The following is an 8,641-nucleotide window of genomic DNA, read 5'->3' as shown; positions in this document are numbered from 1 at the left end:
TTATTATACGAACGAGTATAGGTACGGCTCTAAAACGTACAACAAGAAAATCATGGAGACGAGGCGTGAAAAAGAGAGAAAAGTAGTTAGAATAGGTGTAGAGAGGACGAGGAGAGAGGTGCAATGGGCCAGACTCCAAGAACAATGATCGACTACCCTGCCGAATTTTACGACGTGGTCTTTTTTTTCGCGCCGCACGGGTTCCTTGCGTGCTAACCACCTTGACTGATGAACACACCATGTATAACGAATGTTACGGGTATCCTCGTGTTGTAAATATTGTACAGTCTGGCTACCCGAATACGCGAACACGTATGCATCATACGGTTTTCCAAGGATATTTGGTAAACTGTCTGGGAAATCGTAAGATACAGTAGAACTCCGTTTATGTGCACTACGTTTATTTACATTTATTTAAACAAAGTTTCAGTCCGATCAAATAAATTCTTCTTATGCGAACGAAAAATAATTGCCAATGGAGAAAATTGACGAACTACAATTATACAAACCATTTGTCCCTCGATAAATCGAGGTTATAACGTACCGTGCAAAGCTGCAAACAAGATGAGTGTAAGAAACGCAGGTTCATATTCATCGTAATGGATTAGGCTTATCTCGATCTCATATGCATTTTCAGTTACCCAATGAAACATTTCATTGAAAATGACAAGAGAAAATCATGATAAATCGCGTTTCAGAGTAGAACCTCGTTTACTCGAATAGGTCTTCCGATTAGTCCGACTAGAAGCAGGTGATGTTCGGAAAATTGAAATAGAACAGCTATTTCTCTGCTACGTTCAACTGTTTCTTCTTTGATATATGAAAGTTATTCGCAATATAAACAAAGGATTATGCGTTTATATAAGAGAATGATTTATTACAAGAATATGAGTTCGTATAACTGAAGTTACGTTCGATCCTAATTCGGATAACAGAAATTTGGCTACGAGTTCGTACATCTACGGCTAAGCGTTTAATTTGTGCTCGTATAGGTACCTAAATCAAACACGGATAGACAAGGTTTTATTGTACCTCATTTCGTCCGAACAAATTTCACCCCTGTTTCGTTTAAGTACATGAAAATTATACGACCTTCGTAATTGGTTAGATAGTTCGTAAGGCTCGGGCAAGGTTAGCGAAATCGATGACGAGATGGGCGGATGGTTCGAGAGGAACGGGGTATCGTGGTCGATCCGACACGCATAGACGGATGGTGTTAAAAGAGCGAGCTAGTCAGCGTGCGCTACCGTACGATGGTATCCGTATCAGAGATCGGAAATCGGTCGCGGATCCCTAGCCGTAGCCGCGTTCGCTCCGGGAAAAGTAATTAAAGAATTAATTAAACGGAGGCTTACTCAGCTAAGTTCAGCCATCGATCAAGGCTAACCATGGCAGGCTCTTGTGTGCCGCTGACAAAAAACACCGCTACCGAAATCATAGGGAGTCCATTGTGGCCCGTTTCGCTCTTCTCTTCTTCTGTCTTCTACTTTCTGTCCCTTTTTCTCCCTCCATCATGCTCTTTCGGCCCCCGATGGACGCGACGCGAACAGGCACAGCCGATGGATGCCGTTCGGAATATGTAGTGGGTAGGAGATTGTTCTCGAACCGATGCTCCCGATCCGGCCAACAGAGCACGGAGAAAAGGCGAGAGAAGAGGAGGGCTGGTCGGAGGAAAGAGCAAGATCGACAGAGTAGGAATGCAGCTCGCGTGCTCCGTTCCTGTCGTTACAAATTAGAGTAAAAATCATGAAGGAGAATCGTGGCAAATAACTTGCGCAGCGGGAGGGTTCCACCGGGTCCAACCCAGCGAACAATGCCTTCTTCTCCTTCTCCACGGCTCCTTCTCGTTCTCCACCTCCTTCTCTTTCTCCCTCTTGTCCCTTTACTCCCCCCAAACTTGCTCGCTCGCGTCTCCGTTTTCCCTATTCTTTTTTATTCATTTTTCCTTCTCTCCTTCCCCATCTCTTTGCAGCCTTTACAATCTTTCTCCGCTTTCTTATCCTCTCAGTGGTCCCCATCTTTGGTCGGTCTTTCCTCGTCCATGTTTTACTCGGCTAATAACGATCAAGTAATCGCAAACAGAGTCGGACATCTCGCACACAGCCATGCGTCCATGACTATCGTTGTCCGTTCACGGATCGGAGCTTGGCCTGCTTCGTTCTGGCCTCTCTTGGTCCAAGAGGTGTGTGCTCCGCTACCGTTTCTTCTCGTTCGCCACGGGCCGGCGCGGCGTGTCGACACGTATCGGTCTGTCGATAACTCCGTGTCCGAGATTCCAGCTGGCGTAACACAAAAGTTTAAAGACCAGGCTTACCGGTAGCCACTGACAGATTTTTGTTGCGCCGTTCGATTGTTTGCGAGTGGAAGGGCTGGTTTTAAAACGCACGCGATAATCCACTCCGCCTTCCATTCGATACGATTCGTTTCGTTTCGTTTCAACGCCTCTTAACTATGGGCGCGCCTCTCGTCGACGACGGCCCGAATCGGCCTACCATCGGGTACGTCGTGATCGATCTCGCCAAGTTTACTCGGAATACGCGGTGGTTAAGATTGGCGAGAATACAAGAACGAATGTAACCAGCACCGGACACTCCTTTCCTCTTTCTTCGTGATCGATCGTATATGCATTTGGCGGTCTGCTATGCGCCGTGGCTCAGCATGCCTTTCTAAGGGGACAACGGAATCCTGTCCGGGATCGAGCATCGTGCACGAGATCGGACAAATCGAGTGTCGATCGTGCGTTAACTCGCTCCAAGGGAATATGGAGTACTTTATGTAATATTCCTTCCTCGAGTTTCGTATTGTTGTAATATCCAACGTATAGATCGCATTTGATCGATTTAATGAAATTTCATTAGCATCGAAACAAGATACGAGTATCGTCGCTGTATCAGCAAAATTTGAAAATAATCCTAATATTCAGAAAATATTTCTACTTCAACGTGTGTGTTCCATTGTATTATCGCGAATATGTTTTTCAAAGAAACTCTAGGTAGAATAAAATCATCGAAGCGATGACACGTGTATCGAATAAATCTCCGATGTGTTGGAATCTGGTTCGCGTGAGGGAAAGGAAGGCTTTGATGTTCGAGTTCGGTTCGGTTCGGATCTAAGTGTCCCATCGATGTCCATCGGAAGGTTGAAGGATCCCGGGTGAAATAGCCGGCAGTGAATCGCGAAACTTTAAAGGCTGCCACGTCTCAGCGAGTAGGCCGGCGAACAAATTGACCGAGGCGTCTAAGCTGACCGGTAGCAGCCGACAGCTTCTCACTTCTGGCCCTCGATCGTTTTCGTTCGACTGACGAGGCGAGGCGAAAGCCCGTCGGCCATTAATAATTGTTCGTAATAATGGACCAGCCGCGGTACAGGGGCGAGGGGTTGGCCGGCTCATCGACAGGGGAGGTTGGATAGAAAAAACAACCAGGAGACCGGTAACGAGGCTGACCGATTCACGATGTAGTGCCGGTTGTTGTTGTTCCTGTTGCTGATGCCGGTTCTCGCGGTGCTGGTGGTTGTGCCGGTGATGATGGTAATGGTGGTGTCGGTGCTATCCGGAGGCCACCCCCGCTGCGTTCCTAATAAACCCACTTGCTGGTGAGATAATGGCTCCACGGTGACTACACAACTCTCCTTGAGAGAGGAGAGAGATCGACGATGGAGAAGAACGCGATGCAGGGGCACCTTCGACGTCGCAATGCCGACTACCGACAGTATAACGTTACGAGCAAAAAGTTCCAAGACTTTGACTTTGCTTCGAGTATCAATGAGAGACGATCTTTGTCACGCTTTTCCTTTCTCTTTGAAATAAAAACAACCCTCCTTTGCGACTACTTTTCCTTTTAACGATCAAATTAACGAGATAAGGTCGGTGATTAGGTTGTTCCTTCGATCATATCGAATATCGTTTCTACGAAATTTGAATTCGGTAGACAGATACTGACGATTAATTCAACTATTCAGAGGTTACATTGAATTTATAAGATTATTCAGTTAAGTCACTTAAGTTTCTTACATCTTAAAATTCCATCTTGAATTTCGCGCAAAATAATCAAACTCGTTTTGTATTATTTCGCTTGGCTTGATTCAAATAACTACTACTCTGCTTTACCTTGTTGTATCGTTAGTGCCGTAGGAGTTGAGATTAAATTTCGTCGATAATTGAACGATTCGCGAGTCGTAATTGTGTGTTAGTCGAAAAGGAATTCGAACAGATATCGAACAGAGCGACTCGGAGGTTCGATTTTCGTTCATAATCACGAAACGATCTTTGCTGCCGGGTAGATCGGTTCGATCCAATTTAGATGACTCGACAAATTTGTAAGTTGGACGCGCGTCTCAATCCCTAATAGCCACTTTACTTCGTAGCCCACTATAATTGGGCCTTTCTTCCGTCTTTGCTTCACGAAAGCTTTAATATCCTCCGTAACCGGGACCTCTTGGTTTCTCGCGCCTCTCTCGCTGCGCCCATTGCTCGAGGTTAACGGTAGTTGGAGATCGTTGCCTCTATCGATAGCGATCTTCGACAACGATTGCGTGATGAATCTAGCCGAGCTATCTGAAAAGAGACGATGTCGGTTCCAGCTTACCAAGTAGTCCTGTCGGTTGTAACGCGATATCGTTAAACGTAACTCGGTCTTCCATACGGAAAGTCTTTAAAGCACTTTGTTAGAAATTATATCTTAAAGATCTTTTTCACCATTCTTAGAGAATATTTAATATAAAATTGAAGCAAAAAGAAATGATACGTAGCAATAACAATATCTGTATGATATTTTCACACTGAAAGTCGACATATTGCTTAATGTTAGAAAAATACGAATAGGTCGAAAATCAATGACAGAACGCTAGAGGCTTAAGATAATTTATATGACCTGATTAGAAAAGCGGCACTGACTAAAATCTCGTCTCGATAAACGAAGTTCGGATAAACGAAACTCTGCTATATTCTTAAAGTCATATTCAGAAAAAATTAGATTAAAAAAGGAGGAAATCGTGGAATGATATTCTCCACGTCGCTGCATGAATTTCTATGGAGCCCGAAGAGGTTTTCGATTTCGTGTCACGAACGCGATCGCGGTCTAATCCATCGAGCGCGCGTACATATGACAGCAATCAGTCAAGCAGCACAGGGTGTGCCATAGATCGCATCGTGGCGCGATCGCGACACCCTGTGTGAGGGATCGCCGCGATTTGCATCAGCCGTGCGCCGAATAATGCATACGAGCTCGCTCGGATCCGTTCGGATCGAAGCGACGCTGTCGAACTAATTACCAGCACGCTCGTGAATCGATTCACCGGACTCGCTCTCCTGGGGGCGAGTCTAATGTTTATGAATCCTCCAACTCGTAACTTTCTGATTTCTTTCTTTTCCATCGTGAGCCTTTCAGTTGTTTGAGTAGGGTAGACCGAGGTCGAAAGTAACAATTCCACTTTTGAATACGGTTTCGCAAAGATTACTAGAGCTACGAAGGAATATTTCACAGCTTCAGATATTATATATCTATTGGAGCTTATTACAATCATCGTTTGTGGCAAATAACATTAAGATTATCAGCGGTAAAACTGAGACGAGAGAAAATGTTACTCTAATCGGGTGAAATGTAAAACCGCGTGAAGCAATTCTAGAGCAAACAAAAAGTGTTCTTACAGTTATATTATAATAAGCGAAGGGGAGATCAAATATTTGTTTGTGATCATTTGTTATATCCAAAAACTATTTTTTTCATTATACATCTGTATAGATACGTCTAAATTACTATAATTTCAGTCGTAATCTTTCATCTTATAATCTTTATGTTAATCTCTATAATATCTACATTTTGGAATATTCGATTTGTTGCTTTCGACCCCAATATTCTCGGAAGAACGTCGGACTATGGGTAAATCTAACTATAACGTCAGAAAAAGAAGAGAAGTTAACAGGAAAAGGGAATATAAACTATATAAAAACATTTTAAGGCTCGTTTTGGTAGCTTAATATGCGTTATTTGTTCGTAACATGTTGAACACGCGTATTTTGTCCAAAAAAAAAAAAAAAAAAAAAAAGGAAACGCAGCGAGCGGGGGGCTTGTGTTCCGAAACGGCCGAGCTAATTTTTTATTCATTCCAGAGCCGGGATCGGCATTGTGCGAGTCGCGGCCAGGTGAAAAGGTGCGGCAATTAACTTCGGCACAATGCGTTTTTCCTCTTTTGTTGTGAACGGCGTTGGATGCCTCCAAAGTCATGGTTCATCGCGAAAATCGTTTCGTCATGATGCAAATGATTCGGTTCGAAACGACCGCATTCTAGGAACTCGAGGGTCGATTCCCTTTGGATAGCAAGTACATGATGTCTACGTACCAATCTAAAATTTACATTAATATCGTCAACACAAATCCACCTTAATATCACGATACGCCTTCATGTAGAAATATTCTTGTTTCTTCGAGACTATTACAGCTAATACGAAAAGGCAAAAAATTTATGATTAGAATTATGTTTTCGTATGTGAAACTGTTCGACAGCTAAACGGGGCATCCTGCCGGCAATTTGTTCAATTTACCGGTGTTTATCGTGGCCATTAGGTATTTGACACTATCATCCTTACGATCGACTTCGTTTTCTTCGAAAGCGTAAGACGACACATAGCAGCGATTCTCGCGTGTATTCGTCGATACACTCCTGTTATACCGTTATCAGTTCGATCGATCTCGTAAGGTAGCCAGAGTGTCGGTAGATGTTCAATGAATCTATCGAATAAATTCATACACGAGTATTTCTTCAATTATATATATCGACCGTAGTATTTCAATGAGAAAGTGCATGGCAGAAGTAAGGAAGACTTAAAGGAGTTTCTTATTAGTATGAAAACGGTTAATATTGTTTCAAGACGTCGTTTCTTTTTCCATTCATCTAGGATTTAATGAAGCTGAAAGAAATGGAAAGTAATATTTATAGTATCGTACTAGGATATTTGTATAGGAAAACTATATATCGTACTAGGAAAAAAATAGAATCTTTCCCTTATATCTGTAATTTGCGTAGTGGTTTTCCATATAGTGTCTATTATTACGATACAGATTTTTGCTTTAATGAAACAATAAGTGACTTTATCCACGTCTGTCAATAATAATAAGTTTATGCAACTTTTACGAACTATTTCACCGCTTGATCCTTAATGCTTTGACGAAATAATCGAACGTTACGTATCGATCGATCGGAATCGATTGGCGGGCGAAATCAACCGATTCCATTGTGCGCGAGCTTTCGTTCAGAAATAGGCTGTCCCATTGAATCGCGCGTGGCTCTGAATATCTTCGTGGTGATGTTTCGTGGCTAGGCAGTCGGTTCGGTCGTTCCACGCGATAACGCAATCATTTGTATGGGCTAGCCGTTGAAATCGTTTCGATAGCGATCGCGGTGATCTTACGAGACTGGGCGAGAAAAAAGAACGAGAAAGCGAAGAAACGATCGAGAGACATTCCAGGGCTAGGCGTATCCCCAGAAGGTGTTCCGTAGCTTGGGACACGGGGACGGCGTCTAATTGATCACAAATACAAAAGAATCGGCTCGGGGCAGCGGCACGGCACGACACAGCCTCATGCGTGTCGACCGGTCGCTTCTATAAACATGCTAATGGCGGTTCCCGATAATAAGTTAGTGGCCCCCGATAGTCTCGCTCTTTCTGCGCGCGACTCTCTGCTCCTATACAAATCTCCGTATACCTACGTAAACGACGACACGGCGGCGGGAGATGCAGCGAGGCGGTGAGACGGACGCGCGCGCGAATCGAGCGAAAAAGAGAACGCGAAAGTGTGACGGACGAAAGGATGGCGAAGACGGAGAGATAGAGAGGATATCACGGTAAGGGAGAATACGACGGATCGAAGAATTGAGAAAGATAGTTGTGAGACGAATAGGGAAAGAAAGGGAGAGAATGAAAGGTGACGTGAACGGAGGAGAGATCGAGAGGACGAGACAAAGTATACAGAGGGAGAAGAAGAGAAAGAAAAACTCCGGTCTGACCGCGAGAGCGTGCTTTACACGCTGATGCGTCCGAACGCGTCGAGGCGAAGAAGCGGAAAGAAGCGAAAATGGTGAAGAAAAAGGCGAAGGAAGAAGAAGGAAGAGAAAGAAGAGAAGGGAGGAGGTGGTGGCGTCAATGGTGGCAGTGGTGGTTGCGACGAAAGGAAAGGTGGCGAAGTAAAGGGCGACAGGCGAAGGGCAGGGGAAGCGGAGAAAGAGGGGAGGACAAGGGAGAAGGGTTAGTAGCTCTTGTAACGCTATCAACCCTGTCGCTGTACATCACGTCGACACCATCCTAGTCGACTCATTTCAGACCGCAAGAGTAGTAGGAGTTGGCTTCTGCGCCATTACTTCGCTGGCCGGGTCCTACGTGCACACGCAAACACGAGCAAAGAGGTCTGCGCGATCGAGCCACGTACACGCAGGTTGCACGCGAGGCCGGCCAACGAAAGAAAAAGAGGGAGAAACCTTCGGTAGAATGTGTGCTATGTCTTGGGAGCATATTCCCTCGCGGACCAACTGATTACGTAAAATAAGAATCTTACGGTCGCTACTAATGCGAACAGAATGTACCTAGGGAATTTACTCGCTTTACGAACGGATAATTGCACTCGTTACACCACGCTAAGAACGGTCA

This window comes from Bombus bifarius, unplaced genomic scaffold (assembly GCF_011952205.1).
Source record: "Bombus bifarius isolate JDL3187 unplaced genomic scaffold, Bbif_JDL3187 scf7180000008008, whole genome shotgun sequence".
NCBI lineage: Eukaryota > Metazoa > Arthropoda > Insecta > Hymenoptera > Apidae > Bombus > Bombus bifarius.
Note: the sequence above shows the minus strand (reverse complement) of the source record.